This window comes from Gopherus evgoodei, chromosome 8, assembly GCF_007399415.2.
Source record: "Gopherus evgoodei ecotype Sinaloan lineage chromosome 8, rGopEvg1_v1.p, whole genome shotgun sequence".
Taxonomy (NCBI): domain Eukaryota; kingdom Metazoa; phylum Chordata; order Testudines; family Testudinidae; genus Gopherus; species Gopherus evgoodei.
This window is the reverse complement of record NC_044329.1, coordinates 110,819,101-110,839,039: the sequence shown is the minus strand read 5'-3', so window position 1 is coordinate 110,839,039 and position 19,939 is coordinate 110,819,101. Positions and strand designations below refer to the sequence as shown.

Here is a 19,939-nt window from a genome sequence, read left to right as displayed (position 1 = left end):
CTGTCGGCAGACAGGATACTGGGGTAGATGGGCCTTTGGTCTGACCTAGTATGGCCGCTCTTATGTTCCTCCAGCCCCACTAAAACCCAGGGACATGCTGCTTCCCACTGTGATGCGAACTTTCAGGCAAGCAGGTACTTAGAGCTGTCAACCTGAGGCATCCTTGGTACTTTGCTTCAGCAGGTTTGGGGCTCAAGGAGGCAAAACCAACCCACCCGCCACCAAGGCAGCAAGTATTTAGCATAGAGCCTGCTGCCCTGGGCTGCCTTTCAGCTCCCACTGCCTGCTGCTTTCCCCAGCACAGCAAAGTCCCCTAGTTAAAAAAAAAATTAATTGCAGTTTAACTGCTAGCAGTTATTTAGGGAATGACTGTAGCCAAGGGTTGGCAGATCCCTGCCCCTGCCTTAATAAAACTCAGCAGCCTTGGAAAAGAGCATGTTTATTTCAATTATTAATGAATTCCCCGGTTATTAAAAGGTGAGAAAAAGAATCAAACTGCCGACTGGAAGCTAAGTTACATCACCGAGGGATAGGGAAGGGAGTTGGTGGCAGCGGGGGAGTGGCTCAGATTAATTGCCCCATAGCACCTGGTCAGACCACCTCTGAGGTTTGGAGAGAGCCCACTTCAGTCTCAGCTCGGTCTGGGATATTTTCCAGCCAAGCAATGACTGTGATTGGCTGCAGGGGAAGGGGGAATGGAGGAAACCTCAGCAGAGACCTCCTGAATGTGGGCTGGATGGAGACCTCCCAGATTCATCACCCAGGTGGGATGTAGATCCATGGCTCGTTAAAAGAGAGACGGGAAGGGGGAAGCAAACAGCCAATGCATTTATCCCATGCGACACCAGTCCCCTTGTGTGCGTAATTTATGGTGTAATTTGGGCTGCATCCAACTTAATAAAGGGCCACTGGAAATTAGTGAACAGGTTTAAATGAACAGAAGCAATTAGTGGTCAGAGCAGCCCATCAAGGAAGTTGGGCCAATATCAGAGTGAAACTGAAACTGCTGAGCAGTCTCTGGTCGGTGCGCGGCGGTGATGGGAAGGTGGCGTTTAATGGGAAAGGAAAGGAAACCCTAAATCATACAACGTGACAAGGGCCATTGTGGGCCAGCTGACAAATGAAAAAGAATGGCATTATTCCTTTAAACGCGAGCGGCAGTTAAAGAGCAGCCAGCTCTCTGTGGCTCGCCCTCTCTTCCCTGGCCGGCTGGTTGGCCTCGCGCACACTGAAGAAGAATCAGAGGTCTTTATTAATTATTAAATAACGACTCCCACTGCGCCATGACAGATAACAGTCAATCTACTCTGTGGATTCAGGCAAGAGAGGCTAATCTGCAACAAAGCCGCTCATCGCCCTGTCGCTCTCTCCCTGCCTTCTGGCCGCGGCCGCCCTTGCCGCGGAGGGAGCCACCGAAACTCCTGCCAGGGTTGGGAGCAGGACACAAATGTGGCTCCTTACCTGGAACCTCTCCCAGCCACGCAGGGCCGATTGGCTGTAGCAATCCGAGTGGCCCCTCTTCCGCTCCCTGCCCTAGAGGCCTGGCCACAGGAAGAACCGGGAGCAAGAGAACAACACATTACCAAGATAAAAAACCAGGCGTCCTTGTGGCACGTGGCTAGCCCACGAAAGCTTATGCCCAAATAAATGTGTTAGTCTGTAAGGTGCCACAAGGACTCCTCGGTTTTTTGCTGATACAGACTAACAACACATCACCGAGCGGAGCGAGCGAGAAACTCAGGATGATCTCAGCTAATCCAATAAACATACAAATAAAGGCAGGGCTCTAAACATGATGGGGATTGGGGCAGGAGCCCAGCCCGCCCCCTTCCAGTGCCGAGTCGTTATGGAAATAGCTGCGCAGCTGTTACTTATCAGGCTGAGGGGGAGAAACGTGCCGAGGGGTTGCTTTCCGGGGGGGGCTCGGTTTTTAACAGAGGACACGGCCAGTCATGGTTTGTGTGGTGACGTTTTAATAATCATTTTGCAGCAACAAAAACAAATGGCCAGCGCTTGTGGTGAGGCAAGGCGGATCCCCTCAGGCCCACTCTGCAGGCATCATCCCCCAGGCTCAGCAAGCGCCCGGGCCGGAGGTGGGATACTAGGCTGGAAGGAGCAGCAGTCTGGTCTGGTGGAGCAGACCGTTGGGTGTGGGGTGACCTTGCCTGGCACACTGGGTTTGAGGGTAGGCACCTTCTCAGCAGGAAGTTAGTGACATCCTGGAGGCGCGTGGGAAGCAGTGGAAAGAGGAGGCATTCCCAGGCTTTGCAGAGGAGGGACAGGATGGCGTGCAGGCTGAACTGCAGAAAAAGGCTCCTTGCAGGCCAGATGATTCGGGCTGTGGAACCATCTCCACAGGGAGGGGCGGGAGCCCCGTCCTCTGGGACCTTTGGGAAGCAGGCTGGACAAAGCCCTCATAAATGTACCACAGGGGTAGCTGCTCTCCGGTGCAGCGACCCCAGCATCTTCCGTAGCTTCCTGTCTCATAGCCAGTGGTGATGTCGGCAGCGGCTTTTCAAGGGCTGCCAGCCACGCTCCCGCAGACTGGCAGAGCGCTCAGGGCTGGAGGCTTGCAGAAAAAAAGCCAGTCTCAGGCAAGGAGGGGCATGACTGAGCCAGCGTGGCTAGGGCAGGCAGAAGATGCCATCCCAAGGGGCTGGCAACCAGCTGTGACTGCAGTCACCTGCATTGAGAAGAGACCAGGGGAGGGAGAAACAGCATTGGGCCAGTCATTGAGACAGAACATGTAGTGAAGTGGAATTTACCAGAAGCCTGTTGAAACGTCGAGTGGGTTTGAGCTGAGATGGGTCCATTGGATCTGGGTCCAACCCCCCCTTAAAGTGGCTGGGGCCTGAGACCCGCCCCGCCAGCCCCAGCTCAGCCTTTCGAGGGAGGGAGGGAGAGAGGGAGAGGGCTGCATGCAAATTTCATTTCTGAGCCACTGGCGCTGTTTCTATAGCCAGCAGCCTCGGAGCCCTTCTCAGCGTTACATATGTAACAGCCTCATTGAACCTGACATGTCAAATTCAGGCCATTTGTGCGAAATCTCCCTTTAATAATACCGTTTCATTTCGCTCAAATGAGACTTGAATGCATGTAAAATGGAGAAGGATATTTAAGCACTAACATTAGGCAGATGTCTTGCCAGAGGCCGATTGAATGTATGAGATTTTGAAGTGTTTAACACGCTTTCAGTGCTCCCTCTTAGAATATGTCACCTGGCTCCCCCTCGCCTTTTCTTTTTTTCCCCTCTTTAAGCGAAGGGTATAAATTGAAAGTAAACAAAACTACAAGCCTCAGCGGTCTGGGATTAACTCCTTCAGTGCTGGAAAATTCCTGCTCTCCCTCTGCAGAGAGATGAAGTAGGAGCTTACCTGTGGGAAGTCCCCGTTCCAAGGAGCCAAAGGCCAGTTGTGGCGAATAGGGTTTGGGTGTAGAACCAGTCCCAGACACTCTTTAGGGGAGGAGCCCTCTGTTCATTTTATCTATATGCAGCACCCAGCCACATGGGGGCCCAGTCCTCGATTGGGCCTCTAGGCATTTGCACAATCGAAATAATAAATAAGAAGAGTGCCACGTCAGACCTATATGCACGGCACGTATTTATGCCCCAGCCCCACTGAGCCTGTACAGAATTCATGGATCGGGCCCTGCCCCTGTCTGTCTTGCCCATAGTTCTGTATTTATTGACACCAGCTCTGGAGTAGCCAGGAAGCAGCAATCAGGCCTATTGTGAAATGTCAGCAGGCAGTAATATCCCGAAGCTGATCTGAGTGTCTCTTGGAGCAGCGTGAGTTGCATCTCCAACTCCTGTCCAGGAGGTGGAGGTCATTTGAGGAATCAAAAGCATCTCCGTAAGGTCCAGATTCCCGCAATCCCAGCCCCTGCATGCAGCCTCCTGTGCCTGCTGACGTCAGTGGGAGCTGGAAGCACTCACCCAAGGGCAGCATTACACTCCCATCCCTCCCCAGGAAGAGAGCACACCTAGTGTGATCGACCTGGAGCATGTGGCCCTGGGAGGGCGCGGAAGGAAGTGGTGTAGGGAAAGGGGTGAACGGCAGCCCACTCTTTGACTACCATTTGTGAATCTGGGGTCACCGGACAGTGTGGGGCACATTGCAGCACACCCTCACCATGGGCCATTCGCTAAATATCCACCACACTCCTGTCCACATGGTTCCTGATGGAGCAAGCTGGGCCCTGGGCCCTCAGCATGACGATCAGTTTGTTCCATGTGCCGCCAGCCCATTGATGTGGTGGCTCCTTGTACATCAACATGCCCCGATGTACGTATGTGAACTGTGTGTCTGGGTGAATATTATAGGTGGAGCTGGTCATGACACGCCTATAATTAAGGGTGCCTAACACTTTCCATTACAGCACCCTTCTTTTTAGTTGCTTATCACTTTCCAAACTTAAATCACATGGGCTGAAATTTCCTATGCTGGGTGTCTGTCTCAAACTGAATTTTGGGGGGAAATTTAAGCTAAAATGGGTCACTTCTCCCCCCCATCCTTTGTTTTGCTGTATTTAGCTCTCGGGCATAGAGACTCTCTCACTAGGTGTGCATTGGTTTTTGACGTCTCTGGTACCACACTGTAACCAGCTGTGTCCATCAGGTCTCTCTGTGCCCTGGCATCCTGGTAATATCAAGCACTCAGACACTGCCCTGATCTAAGGGCTACATTGTGTCTCATGTGGTTTGGTTTGGTTTAATGTGGAGTCTTGCTAATTGTGCTTCAGTCATATTATTTCAGTGTAAGTGGCCTAAGCCTTTTGGGATAATTCAACAGGAGACTTGCTGGATTTCTTATTCAAAGGGCTCGGCTGTAGCACCAGTTGTCACGGAGTGTGGGGGAGTCCGGCCCTGCACCCCTCTTCCTGGGACCCACAGTGACTCTCAGCCAGCCAGTAAAACAGAAGGTTTATTGGACAACAGGAACACAGGTTACAGCTGAGCTTGTAGGCACAGCCAGGACCCCTCAATCAAGCCCCTCTGGGGTCCAGGAAGCTTAGCCCCCTGAATTTTAACCACCCAGCCCAAAACTGAAACTAAACTCCCCTCCCTGCAGCCGGCCCCTTCCTTTTTCACCTTCCCCGGCAAAGGTGTTGACACCCCCCCTGCTCCCTGGCTCAGGTTACAGTCTGACAACTTGTACCTTACCTAAAGTGATCCCCGGCTCTCCCATCCCCCACCCAGACAGCCCCTACTCCATCACAAAGTGGCCTCAGCCTTTTGGGATAATTCAACAGGAGACGTGCTGGATTTCTGATTCAAAGGGCTCGGCTGCAGGCTCAGAGATTTACATGTAAACTCTGTAGCTTTACCATGAAACAGCTGATCAGCAGCAGCTCTTAACACCTTGTAGGGGCTGCTCAACAGGTGCCTTCAGTTACAGGGATGTACATGGGACACTGGACAAAAAGGTGACGTAGCTTTCCAAAAGCACCGCTTGCTGTACGAGGCACAGGGATATTTGCCTGGGATAAAAGGTTATGAACAAGGATACAAAGTTACTTTAAAAAGCTACAGTGTTTCTTTCTTTCTTTCTTTCTTTCTTTCTTTCTTTCTTTCTTTCTTTCTCGGACCCATCATCGTAGTATCTCTGTGCCCAGGAAACAATAACACCTATGGAGCAAACACAGTTCATCTTTATTCAAGCTATTTGAATAAATACGTATTTTAAAATCCCTCCGTTAGCTGCTACCTTCCCTGGTTAACGGGCTCTGGTTTGTTGCCCACATGAAGAGAGTGGGGTGAGGTCTCTGTGTGCACAGCATTTGAGGCGTTAACTGGGGGCCCCACTGAGCCAGACCAGTGTCCCCAGAGCCAGCACACGAGCTCTCTTACGTCCTAGCTGCTTGCGAGGCATTTCCCGAAATACAGCTGAGGCCGGCTCCTTCAGCTCCTTCGAGCTGGGTGCAAAGGGAAAATGCTCCCAGTGGTTTTCCAGTTGGCAGAAAGCAGAGAGCCAACGCTGCCGGGGAGAGGGAAGTGGAGCAGGATGCAGTAGGGTGGCAGGAAAGACCCGTTCAAAGCAGGGTAGGTGCTCACGGGGGAAGCGCAGCTCATCCCATTGTGCCAGCTTTGATTCATGGTGAGGGAGGGAAAGCCAGACACAAGGAATTCAGTGGCTTCTGCGCCTACGGAGGCTTTCAGTGAGTCCTGCCAGGATTTAAATCTTCCCTCCTCATTCCCCTTATGGTGGGCAATCTTTTCACTTTCTCACTATCTTCCCTCCCTTGGCAGGCAAGCTGGGAGCAGAAGCTGTTGCCTCGGCTCCTGGCAGCGGTTCCTCCACTCTCGCTCATGCCGAGAGGGCTGTCTCTCAGGGCTGCTGGGAAAGAAGGAGGTAGCTACAGATCTCCACGCTCTCTAGAAGCTGGAAATGGGGCCCTGTCCCCGGTGGGACCAGAACACCGGAGTCTGGGAACATGCTTCAAATATGGCTCAGTCCCACCCTCACTGCCAGGCTCAGTTATCTTGGGGGACTGCTGTGTTGTAAGTTGAGCCTACTGCTGGTATGAACATGTAGTGCAGATGGGACCTGCAGTGCGGTGTCACAACACCATCCACCCTGCTCCGCAGAATCCTGCTCCTACAACAGCATTTAAACCAGGCTGCCGCTTGCCCAGCTCTGATCCCCACGTGCACAGGGCTGGTTTAATTCCAGAGGGAGTTCCTGGGCTTTATGTCACAAAGAAGGCTCCTAGCATGGACCAGGGAGAGGCCTGAATGATGCAAAAATTGACTGGCAGCCCTTCCCCTCCCTTCAGCTGCCCGAAAGAATCCAACCAAGCCGCCGGTCTCCAAGGGGCAAGCGAGGCGCACTCCCAAGCCCCAGCAGGATAAATAGAGTGTGTAAAACCCAAATTAGTTCTGTTGGCACATGTCATGTCAGGGTCATGGCTCTCGCCTCCGGTCTCCCAGATTTATGCCCAGGGACATAAACCCATCAGCCAGCACGCAGGCGCTGCCTCTGCACTCCCTGAGCAGCCACTGCCTCAGACTTACCAGGCTTTGAATGAGTGAGATTAGAGACATTTATGAGTGAGATATTTTTTTTACAAAGCTCCATTGAAATACATAGTAAATCTCTCCCCTTAAAAGCAGTGAGACAGGTGAACATAGCTCCAGAGGATGGGGGGGAGCGAAACTGAATGAGCGTCACAGAGGGAGAGCTAGACATCTCAACTTGTCCTTATCTCTCCCTTGTGGGCTAACTTTTCTTTCTTTCTTTCTTTCTTTCTTTCTTTCTTTCTTTCCAGGCTCTTTCCTCTTTTTTCATCTTATTTTTTTCCCATCTGCTTGTTTCTTTCATCGCTTCTTCCCTTTCTCCCCTTCGTCCCCCTGCCCCTCCCTTCCGCCATATCAAGGCGACATCTCCAAGCCAAGTACTTTTAATTTCGCCTGTGGCCCTTGCTGACACGGTGGATATGCACAGCAAGTTAAATTCCCGCCTGATCAATAAAACAGAAGCAGTGTGTCCGACCGGTCGATATTTTTTTATCTGTCTTCAGCCCAGTCCTGCTGATGACAGCCCCCTGCGCTTCAGCAAAGACACTCAAGGGCATCAGGCTTTGGCAACACAGCTCTTTTCTTTTTTTTTATTTAAATTAAAAAAAAATCCAGATGCCTACAAAAAAAAAAGTTCATGGAGTTTGGCCTTTGCTTAATAACGTTTTTATGATTTATCTTAATTTTTAATTGAAAAAAATTTGCGAATTAATTGATTTCTGGGACTTGCCAATTAACATTGTAATTGGGTGCATGATAAATTTCGAAGGAGCATCATTTTTCTCCCTCTCCCTCTTGTCAGCGAGAAGGGGATTCGGGAGGGCAGATGCTTCCTATCTAACCCCCCCTCCCAGGTATGACAGTCCCCCCCCCCACTACTGTATCTTAAAGAAGGAACAAGAAAGCTAATAAAGTCATGTTATTAGAGTCTCAACAGAAGTGACCTCGCAAGGCATAAATCCATGCCTGGGAAATCCTGGGGACAGGTGCTATTAAGTGCCTCACAGTACTTTCTGCCAGGCAGCTGAGGACACCCTCCCCATCTCCTGATTGATCTTCTCAGAAGCTTGCCCGACAGCCTGTGTAAGGCGGCTCCGCCAGGCCCAAAGCTTGGAGCCAAGCAGCTGACGCAGGCAGCCAGGCCAGGGGAGCTTGCTGAAACTTCCCCTAGCAAAAGGGCTTGAAATTTAGGGCCACATCCTGCTGGGTGCTCAGCTCTCAGTGGGGTCCGTGGGAGTGGAGGCTGCTGGCTCAGGATCTGGCCCTCACTCAGGGCTCTGCATGGTCTGTGACTGGCATCTCCTTGGCTTCCACATCAGAACCCGAGTTCAAAATGGAGGTGGGGTGGAGAGAGATTGCTTAGCGCTCCCCTGGGCTGTCGCTGCAGGCAAGGCAGGGCTGTTCCCCCCCGCTCCCGGGGCAGTTATCTAGGCTTATGTCCTGTCCAGCTGTAAATGTCTCAGCCCTGGGCTGCTGCTGTTTCTAGGTCCCATGGCGTCCCTACATGTCCAGACTCACGACCAAGGGTCGAGGGATGGACGCCTTGAACTGCGCCCATCTGCGGTCTCACCCCTTGGCTCCCTTAGACAACACCTAGGAGCTTGCCGGCCCCAGTGGCGGCGCTGGGTGTTTGTGGGGCATCAGATGTCACCGTCAGAGGCACCCGAGTCGATTTCCCTGTCGTGCTTCCCTCCTTCCCCGTCGTCAGTGGAACAGACCTGAAAGGGACAGACGGGTTTCCAGCCTGAGCTCGGCACGTAGGCGGCTAGGGTCTTGTGGAAGAGCTGGCACCGTCCCTATGCCAAAGGAAAGACACCAACAGCCTCACTCCGTCCCCGTCGCACACACATTTGCTGGCGTGCTCACAGCCCTCACACATCTGTACACAGACACACTCACTCATACTGCCACACACGGCCACACTCAGATAGACCCCCAGTGGGTCCTGTGGTCACACTCTCACATGGAGTCACATGTACATGGAAACACAGGTGTTCACCCCAACACATGCACTCAACTTGTCACCCGTGGTCGCTCTCTCTCTCACACACACACAGAGACACATGCCACACAAATCTGGCTGACACTTGAAACTGAGGTCAACAAATCCACACTGCTGTAGCTACGCTGACCTAACCCCAGGGGTAGACGCAGCCACATCGACGAACGAAGGCTACCGTTGACCTAGGTACCATCACTCGGGGAGGCAGTGTTCCTACGGTAACGGAAAAGCTCCTTCATCGCTGTGGGCTGTGTCTGCACTGTGGGGTGACAGCAGCACCACTATGGCCCCTAAGCATAGACATGGCTTCACACTCACTTGTGCTCGCCCTTACACCCACACGTGCACATCCCATGTATCCTGTGCACCTATACATCCCTTTTCACGTGTTCATGTGCTGTCATACACTGACACAGGCTCACAGATCCACGCATGCTCGCTGTCCCTGCTGCTCATGCAGTCATGGGCACACACCTGCGTTCTCTTTCCCTGCCTCTGCTCAGCTCCCATAGAATAGGAGAAATCCCCAACGAGGCTATTTGCCATCCTCTGGTAGCATCGTGAAGGGACGGCCACATCCCTGCGGCTTGCTTTGCCCTGCGGCTTTCGAGCGCTGACCTGAGTGAGCCAGAGGGCAGAATCTTTGCTGAGCTGTGGCTTTGTCTGGTGGCCAGTTCCCAAGCCCTGCAGTGGATTATCTGCCTGTTTGTCGGGATCTGCCCTGTGAGTAATCGGCCCAGGCATTTCTGTTCCAAGGCAGCCGCATAGGAAGCACACCGGTACCCTCAAAGCCCAGTTACGTTTGCCTGAGGCGATTCTGGGCTGTCTGCAAGGCAGTGAATGAAACCTCCGCAAAAAGTTACAAGGAACTGGCTGGTGTCTATGGCACCACCACCCTCTAGTGTATAGAATCAGAATTGCTTGACTGTGTGTCATATACCTTGCTCTACAAAACACTAGTGGAGATTCCCATCCCCTTTTAATCAAATGGCAGGGGGCTGGGGTCTTTCCCTGCTGCCTTAGAGAAACTCCAAGCAATGCTGGCGTGCAGCTGAGTGATAACCATGGTGTCCTCCCAGTAGACGGTGATGTATTAATTGAGCTGGAATAAATGGGCCAAAGGTGTTAACGTAAGCCAGTCACTGTCCAATATTAAACCGTGGTGAATAAGGTGTACAGAGACCTGAACCTGCCTAGCACCATGGCAAACACATCATTAAAAATGCTTTTAACCTTTTTATTAAAAAACAGAAAAGAAGGAAAATCAGTTAAAGCCTTTGAAAGGTAAAGCATTAAATCATTGTAGCACCATCCCTTGTTCCCTTTCTCTTTATCTGGTGGTTAGAAGGAACCCCCCCCCCCGTCTTGTTTGGCAATCGCTTCGTTGGTATCAAAACTGGTGATGACCATCACACCCGCTGGGGCTTGGGATTCAGCTGGAGCTGGCAGAGGTGGTGATGTCATCTGGGTCTTTCTGTCTTCAGCCCGTTCTGGTCAGGACACCTTATGGATGAGGATGAGAAGGCCTGGGGTCCCAGGAGACGGTGGGCTGGCTCTCTCTAGTAGCTTCTGGCTGTTCTTCCTGTCTGTTCCTGGTTTGTTCTTTCTTGTGCCACAAAATCTCTGTCTGTTTAGGCCCCGAAAGGGCGTGGTGGGTGGAATAGCCCATTCCCTCATTATCTGGTTCACCAATGAGGCTTAATAACCAACATGCTCATTTTGGCTCATTAACTTCTGGCTCCACATCCCTTTTTTAACAAGCGTAATTACAACACAGTCCTTGAATCATCCCAGGGGGCCTTTTCCCTCTACCCAATACGACATTTCTGTCTCCCTTTTGCAGCATTTCTCATCAGCGTTTGTTATGAGAAGTTACTGGGACATCCTATGAACTTTTACATCCCGTCTGCAGTTGAGCTCACAGTTTGGGTTTGTTTGTGGGCCCAGTTGTCACAGCAGCTGGCACAGGCTGGCTCCAAGAGCCCCCTCGCTAGCAGTATCAGCACCTCAGCTCTCGCTCTGACGAGGCTGAACTTCAGATGCATGTTCCTGCGGGATCAGAACGAGGGGGGTAAGGCTGAGCGCTCTGGCCTGGCCAGTCCTGAGCTCTTGCACTGATTCATCAGAGAGAAAGTCAGTCACCAGCTATAAAATCCAGATTCAGCTCTGGATTTCAGCACCCAAAATTCAAAGGTGTCTGGATTGGGGACTTTGGCTCAGGCCCATATCTGGCTCTCCAGTTGCCTGGGGAACCTGCCCTTTGCATTAGTCAGCTTTTTCCATAACAGCCTGGTTCAGACTAGATTTACTCTAGACCCACAGTGTGCAAACTAGGGGGCCAGCCGGGAAGTGAGAACTTCTCAGTTATGCTGAACCAGGGTGCAGGGAGATCTGGGGCACGTGTTTCCGGAGAGCAGGAAAAGCGAGGGGCAGGAGATGAAGCTCGGGGGGATAGGGCAGGTGGTGGTGGAAGCCATAGGGGAGGATGGGGAGTGAAACATAATTAAATTAAACAGCGTCTTGTATTTACCGAGCTCCCTCCATCCTGAAGGATCCCAAGGCGCTTTAACAGCTGATATATATGGGAGGATCACTTCCTGCACCACTGAAATGCATCCTGCGCTGGAGTGGAAGGCAACAGCAGAGGCACATTTACTAGATAACAAACACACTCCCTGTCGGCGTCAGTGCGGGGTAGACGATGTGTGGGTTTTGTGCTGGCTGGCTGCACTGATGGCCCCAATCCTGCAAAGACTTATGCGTGGGAGTGATCCTGTTGAGCCCAGCTGGACGGATTGTGTACTTACAGCTGAGCACGTGCGTGAGTCTTCTCAGGATCTGAGCCCTCAGAAGCAAAGAGCCATCTGCCCAGACTGACCATCATCTGCCCCTCACCGTGGCAGATTAACCCCGATGGAGAGAAAGAGAAGACAGTCGTCCCCACGCCGTCAGAGGATGACAACCGTAACTGCCCTGGACACTTTCTCCAGTGCAGAGGGAAGGATGAGAAATACAGCCTCCTGGACCAGAGAAAGACGCCCCTTTCCTCTCCGCCCTGACAAACTCTGGGACCCAGGGGAAGCAGGCTGGCTCCCAGCTTTACTCCTGCTAACGCTGAAGCTGCTCCCACTGACCTCTGAACACCTTGCTGGGGGTGGGTGGGGAATTTTTGCAGTAGTGGCTCTCTCCTGAAGTCCATTTCCTCTTCAAATTAGCCACCATGTTCAAAACTTTTGGTGCCTAAAGTAAGTCTCCCAAATTTGTGGGATGATCTTGTTCAGGCCCTGGTCTGGGCCTTCAGAGACCTGGGATTGATGCCTGGCTCTGCCACAGTTTCCCTATGTGACCCTGGGCAAGTCCCTTAATGGTTCAGTGCCTCAGTTCTGCACCTGTAAAATGGGGCTAGTACTTCCCTATCTCACACGATAAAGCCATTAATGGGAGGGGCTCCAATACTCTGTCAACAGGGGGCCGTGTACTCACTAGATAGACGATCCTATCACACCTTCAGATAGCCTGGTTCTGTGCATGAGAGGGGAAATGGAAGGAACACCTAGAAAAAACAGAGCTGGGGAATAAATCTCGGGTCCATTTCCCCCCCTAAGCAGTGTACATCTGATACTGGAGCCTTTTTCTGTGCTAGTAGCACCAACGGGGGATAATTATCCACTCATTACCCCAGCAGTAACAAAGAGCCCCCAAGATCAATCTCACATCCTACTTCTCCCTTTGACTTTTATCTTCCCTTTATGGGTTTTTCCTGTAGCCTCCTTTTTTGCCTGGGTTTTAAGCAGCGTGTGTGACAAACACAAAGCTAGGACTGAGATGAAAATAAAGCGCTAGTAGAGAGAACCCCTCTCCCCCTCCAACCTCCACTCCATCATTCAGCCCCTATTGAAACCAGGGTGCGCTCAGGGAGGAGGTTCCATGCAGAGACACTGCCCTGTTTAACCAGAGCTATGGAGGCAGCACCCAGTTGATTCCTACAGGCTGAGGCTCAGCCCTGAGCACTTGGCTTGCAAGTTCTTGGCGGGTGTCGCAGTCACAAGGCCGTGGGGTTGAGGTTACGGAGAGACGTCAGGATTTGAGTGGGGTCAGGTGACACCTTGGCAGGGTTTCATGCCATCCGGATGATGCCACAATCCTGCTGGGGTTCCATTTATTTTGGGGAGCAGAGAGAAGGATTTCAGTGCCCACACACCATGTTTTCAAGCATTCCACAAGCCACTGGGGGGGCTGAGCTCTTGTGAAAATCTAGCCAGGAGGGGCACCATGGTCACTGCTGAGTGGTGAGCACTTGGGAAGGTCCAGACCTGACTGTAGGCATGTCACGGAGTCACCGGGCGATACTCTGGAACTGCTCCCCACCAAGCCAGTCAGGACTTTGGGGAGCCTCCTCTCCCTCGGAGCAGACTTGTTCAGGGCAAGAAGCTCACACGTTTTCATCTCCTGGGTCTCTCCTTGGAGCATTCAGCATCTTCTGCCCCTCCGTGCGCTTCCCACAGCGAGCCTGCCCCAGCGGGGTCCTGGGGAAGCCACAGTGTCCTGCACCCCCACTTTGCAGTCAGACGTGACTCTCAGCCAGCCAGTAACACAGAGGTTTATTAGATGACAGGAAGAGGGTCTAACACAGAGCTTGTAGATACAGCGAACTGGACCCCTTGGCCGGGTCCATTATGGGGGCAGTGAGCCAGACCCCCAGGTCTGCACTTCACTCCTCGTCCCCAGCCAGCTCCAGACTAACAACCCCTCCAGCTCCTCCTCTCTGCTCAGCCCCTTTCCCGGGCCAGGAGGTCACCTGATCCCTTTGTCACCTTCAGCTGGCACCTTTTCAGAGGAGGGGCCCAGGCCATCAGTTGCTAGGAGACAGTGTCAGGCATTTAGGGGCACTGGCCCTTTGCTCTGCCAGATACTTAAGAACTGCCATGGGGACACTGAGGCACCAATACAATATTCAGAGAAAACATTAAGAACATTCCCAGTTTGTCACAAGGCACTGAGCCTTTGGGAATCTGGCCCCGCAGATCAGGTGCTGGGAGATCCTTTAACTGGAGTACAGAGGGGGTGATGTTGACAGGGCCTTGTTAAGTTAAAAATCATGGGCCAGTCACTCAGCTGATGTACTGTAGCTCCTTTAAAGGCTATTGGTGTTGTGCCAATTGACACCAGCTGAGGATCTGGCCCTATGTGGTTTTTAAAAAATCCTAATTTTTCTGTTTAGGTTTTAAATGACACCTCCATGTATTTAAACTGACATTAAAAAAAATCAATTCACTTTCCTCCACCACCACTTTCCTCCTCCTTTTTGCATTTCTCCCAGCTTGAGCAATGCAAACTGAGTGGCCCATTTTGTTTTAGGTTCTGACAAATTTCATTTTCAGGTGCTTCTGCCCCAGGGCTGAGGTGTTTGTGTTGCAAATCCTGCTGCCGGGGCCATTAATTTGCTTTAAAAATAAATTGTTTCCATTGGAACTTTTTTAAAAGGGAATATTTCAAGTTTATATTTAAAGTTTCTTTTTACAAAATCTAATTTGGGAGCCAAATGCGAGCTGGCAGAGTCTCTTTCCAGCCAAAGCCCTGATGAGAATGATTTTATGGAATGGTTTCATAGGAGAAGAATAACAGGTATGTGGCAATCAGCAGTTGTCAGCCGCATCCTCGCCCATCTTAAATATCTTCTCATTGAAGTTTTATATTAAGCAATAAACACAAACGATCTTAACTGCCCGAGCACAAGGAACTTCTTCCATCGATGTGATTATTTATAATTATTTGCACAATGGTTGTGCCCCAGGGCTCCAGACCATTGCACTAAGCACTAATGATCTCAAACCTTGCCGTGACCAGCATTCTTCACGACCATCTCTGTTTAACCTACTTTTGGGGGTACTTCATGATCTCACTTGAATACACTTTCCTGAGAGTCAGTTGATGTTTGCAAAGCATTTAAAGATTTTTAGACAGCAGCATGGACTAGTGTTGAGAGCAGAACACTTTGTCTTACAATAGAAGCCAACCAAGGTCAGGGTTCCATTGTGCTATCCATTGTTTGTGTATAATGAGAGACATCCCTGTCCCAAAGAGCTGACACCCTAAATAGACAGAGAAAGGAACATTGTCCCCATTTTACAGATGGAGGACTGAGGGAGACAGAGATTAGATGATTTGCCCAAGGTCACACAGAAAGAGATGAGAACTGAACACCCCCCCACCAAGTCCTAGCCTGGTACCTTAGCCCAAGCCCAGCCTTCTTAAGCTTGTTGATTCTATTTAATGATCAATCCATACCTGTTTTTAAGGCCCATAACCACACTGCCAGTCCATCCTCCTGAGCTGAAGCCAACGTGTTGAGGAAACAGTTCTCTCCATAAAGGTCCTTAGGTGGTTCTCTAAGAGTCAGCCACGGGTGGAGCCCTGCAGCTTCCACTCTGCTTCCCAAGGAAAGCCACCCACAATGTTCAACCTGTGAACTTGACCCTCCTTCTCCCCTACCCCCCATTTCTGTCTGGAAACATGGTACCTGCTAGAGTTACAAGTTGCACCAGAAAAAGGGACTTGGGCTCAAACAAGTGAGCAAAAGCAAATCTCCCTCTATTTTGTCAGTTATTGGAAGGCTTGGAAGATTCGATTTTTATGGGTAAATGTCAGGAAACATTGGTTTCACCACACACACAAATATTTCCATTGGTAATAATTGAAATTTACAGCTAGGCAAAGTAAGACAAATGCTGCCTGAAATCTTATTAGAGTTTGATTGAAAGTTGTTTACTTTGTATATTTTGCCATATGATATTGACAATTTGTGCTTTAATGGTGATAAAGCTCTAACTTTTTGAATCTCAACATCTACTATGTTTAATAATTGTCTGACCTCCTCCCACATTATTTCCTGAAACTATGAAAATTTAAATCAATAAACATTAAAAAATGTTTTAAAATAAACATTAATAGTATGCGGCCACACTGGGTCAGACTAATGGTCCATCTAGCCCAGTATCCCGTTTTCTGACAGTGGCCAATGCCAGGTGCCCCAGAGGGAATGAACAGAACAGGGAATCATCAGGTGACCCATCCCCTGTCGCCCATTCCCAGCTTCTGGCAGTCAATGGCTGTGGACACCCAGAGCATGGGTTTGCATCCCTGACCATCTTGAAATCCATGGAAGCTTGAGGGAATCAGCACTTCTGAAAATGATGCCACATTTATCTAGGTGCCTAACTATAGATGTGTCTAATTTTAGGGACTCAGGGTCTGAACAGTTGTCCTAAGCTCACTGTCCCCATGCTCATCTTCCGTGGGCTGGAATCATAGGAACATAGGTCATAGGACTCAAAGGGGCCTCCTGGGTCATGGAATCCAACCTGCTATTGCAGGCAGCCTGGCCATAGCTTGCCCCTGCTCTCAGGTCAGCATGATGTGCCCTGGAAATGCTCTGTCAGAAACACATGCCAATCCACGTACACATTTTCATCCTGCCAGATTCCCAGAGCTGCGTCTTCTTCATTTCCTTTGCATGAGCATGGTGGTCTCGGAGAATCAGGAGGTGTGCGGTGTCTGTTGGCAGCTGGAGGACAGCCACTCCCTGAGATGGCATCCCCATTTTTTTGTACGGAGGGGGTTCCGTGGAAGGAAAACTGGCAACGGTCACTATACGTGACAGTGAATGTGACGCTGGCTCTGGACCGACGCCCCTGGGACTGCAGGGAATGTGGATAACCACCCCTTGGACTTCTGGGTAATAGAGCAGCGGCCCTGGAGACGTCAGGGAGTTGTTTAACATTAACTGGGGATTTTTCTCAGGAAGTCAGAGCCTGTTTTTAAAAGGCTGCAGCCCATCCATGCCTTGTCGCCTGTTTCTTTAAGCTTTGCTGAAAGGGAACGCTGCTCTTAACAGCTGGTGTGAAATAGTAAATGGAGGGGTAGAAATCACCGTAGTGCTGGTATGGGTTCCCAGCAGCACATGGATATCCGGCCGCCTGACTCCCATTAACACTAATATGGGTGACGCAGCTGAATGCCTTCACAATAATCTCAGGGCATAGGCCCCCTGATTGGGATTTAGCTCCAGCCATCTGAGTCAGTGACTTTCCATCCTGGAGTCTGAGACCATCACAACCCTACACACACACACACTCTCTGTACAGTACAAGTGCATATCCCCTAACAATGGATTAACATAGAAGCGTCCATGTAGCTGATCAAAATAAAAAGCCACAACGATGAAAAATTAGGGTCTCCCCCGAATCCCTGAGCATTAGTGGGGTGTCCCCGCCCCCTATATGCCCTTTCTCGCTCCTTCATACTTTTGTTGTGTAAAAGGGAAAGACGTTGTTTTGTTGTAATGAACTAGATAAACAATTCCCCAACTAGATTAAAACTAACTGTAACTTATAAAACCGGGTAGTAATTATGTTTTATTAGCTAGCAAAACACCATTTTTTTATTTCAAAGGAGAATTCTGTGTAAATCACCTTAATTAGAAGTGTCAGAGGAGCCTGTGAATATCATACTTAGTAACTAATTTCCTATGTACAGGTAATAATTTAAAACACATGGCTCACTCGCCGAGTGGAAATATGCTCGCCATGAAATAATGTGGGGAGTGTCGGGGTTATTACTATGTAAATGTGTGATCATTGCAGACCACTGCAGACTTGCTTAGTGATTAAAGAGAATTCCAAGGTCTCCAAAGATTGTGCTCTCCACAAGAGCCTAGAGCGAAAAACTTTAAAAGGCACCGAGAAGTGTTTGAACTTTAAAGGTCTTGATTTCCCTTTTACCATTTTTAATTCGTCTGCGGTGTTTATGGAATGGAAGGTTTCTCTTTGCTGATGGCCTTTCGATTCTCAGCCCATCGCTAGCTTCTCTTAACAGTTCACTGCCTGGAAGCGCACAGCCTCCCGCGAAGGAGAGTGGTACTAAGCCCTGATGGTAGATTATTATTTAGAGGGGCAAAGGAATTGCTAGACTAAATCAGATCCAAGGTCCATCTGCTCCAGTGGCTGCCTCCAACAGAGGCCGGCGCAGGGTGCTTCAGAGGCGGGTACAAGAAACCCAGCAGCAGGCACATTTGCAACAATCTGTTCCAGAAAAAGTTTTTTCCTAAACCCCAAGAGCTGGAGATTGGCTTATGTCCAGAGGCATGAGAGTTTATGTCCGTTCTAAATATCTCTCTCTCACTCCCTCCCTTTCTTTTTCATTTTTATTTTTAATATTAAAATGACTGATGCAACAGGACTAAATTTGGCCCCAAACGCAGGGTTTTACTTTGAAAAATTACAAAAACTAGGAATAATAGAAACCTTTCCATGAAATTTAAACCCAAATCCAAAATGTTACACAAGCCCCCAGTTATCCCTAGGGTTTGAACGTTGGATTTTCAGCTCCATGGATTTGAGCCAAACCCGGTGAAGTCCATGAAAGACTGTTCAGTGACTTCAGTGGCCTTTGGGTCAGCTGCGTTGAGGGCTGAGTAACTATCAGCTGCAGGCTGCTTTCCTTCGTGGACTGTCTACAAGAAGGGCGTGTGTGACACACTGAGCCACTGGTTACAGAAACAACTTCTTAAAATAAAGATTTATTCCTCCTCCCACCCCCGTTCAGGAGTGTTTGCAACTCAAAGCCCTGACCTTAGAGGAGGGGAACCAGCAAATGAAACTGGCTAGAAAAAGTGTGAAACTAACTAATCTTTCCTTGTGAAAGGTGGAAGGCTTTGGAAGAGCCAAACAAGGGTATCATTGGTGAAAAATAAATGAGATTCTCAGTGTTGCTTTTAAGTTGAATCATTTCAAGCACCATTAACAATAGAGGGAATGAAACTTGTTTTTTTTAAATATAATATTTTGCCTAAAAGGAGAAGAAGTTGCTTCACACCCGGCAGAATGATTTCAATAAAACAATAACATTGAAAAGCAGGAATCAATCTGGTTGCATAATATCTGGGGTCAGATTCTGCTTGCACCAGATTGGAATGAATGAGCTGAGGAAAAAAGGGTGGAATCAACTTCACAAGTCCTCTGTGAATCCTGCGTTGCTCCAAGGTGCCATATTCACAGCCCTGGAGACTAATGTCCCCTGCCTACCCCATGGGCAGGATGGGTACAGCACAGACAGTACCCCACACTGTCCTGCCTGTGTCCCCCCCACACCCCTTCCCTATTTCCCCCAACACACAGAGAGTGTGCCTGTGGTAGGGAATACACACACCCTGGTTTTGCTGGAGACACTGGGTAAGCAATGTTCTGAGCTTCAGCCCCAGTGACTGGCTTGTGCAAAGGGGAAATCTGCTGGGTGTGTCTGGGAAGGGACCCCCCTCCCCCCAGATTGTGGAGTGATAGCAGCGCCTGCAGTAGCTATCCTGTGGTTGCAAATCTGTCAGCTCCAGCCTTCCCCCTAAACCAGCCCTTTGACGACCCACAGAGCTGTGCTTCAGGACGTGCACGGGTTGCAAAACCATTGCGTGGGCTCCCCCTGCATTTCAACCCTGTGCTGCAAACCTGCATCTGTTCTGCACAGGGTGTGGGTAGAATATGTCCCAGTGGAGCTGGGCGGCCCAGGCCCTGTGCTGCTGAAATCTCCGCATGAGAGAACAGAGAGAAACAGCTTCCAGCATGTCCCCCTGTTCAGCCGGCTGGTGCCACTGCAATCAGAGCTGGCACGGACAGGCTGGGCTGTGAAAGTGGTTCTGGAAGGCAAAGCACCCCCATTACCAATGCTGCTATAATCAGGAATCCTAGAGAGGGATAGATGGGAGGGAGACAGTGACTGAGACGCTCATCCATGTTCATGTCCATCAAAGAATCCAAGTAACTGCAGCTGTTTGGCTAAGAATCATGTTTTAAAAGTGCCTCGTTGACTTCTGTGCATTGGGGATGGGAACGGAGAGGAAGCAAAGCCTTGATCTCTTGTGCTTTGGTGAC

The 19,939-nt window shown here is 50.2% G+C and overlaps 1 protein-coding gene across 4 annotated transcripts in view; it reads left to right on the top strand.

Annotated features, from left to right (window-relative positions):
- Nucleotides 1-19,939, top strand: part of RNF220 (ring finger protein 220) — a 398,783-nt gene that overhangs the window by 277,426 nt on the left and 101,418 nt on the right. The gene's annotated exons all lie outside the window — the stretch shown is intronic.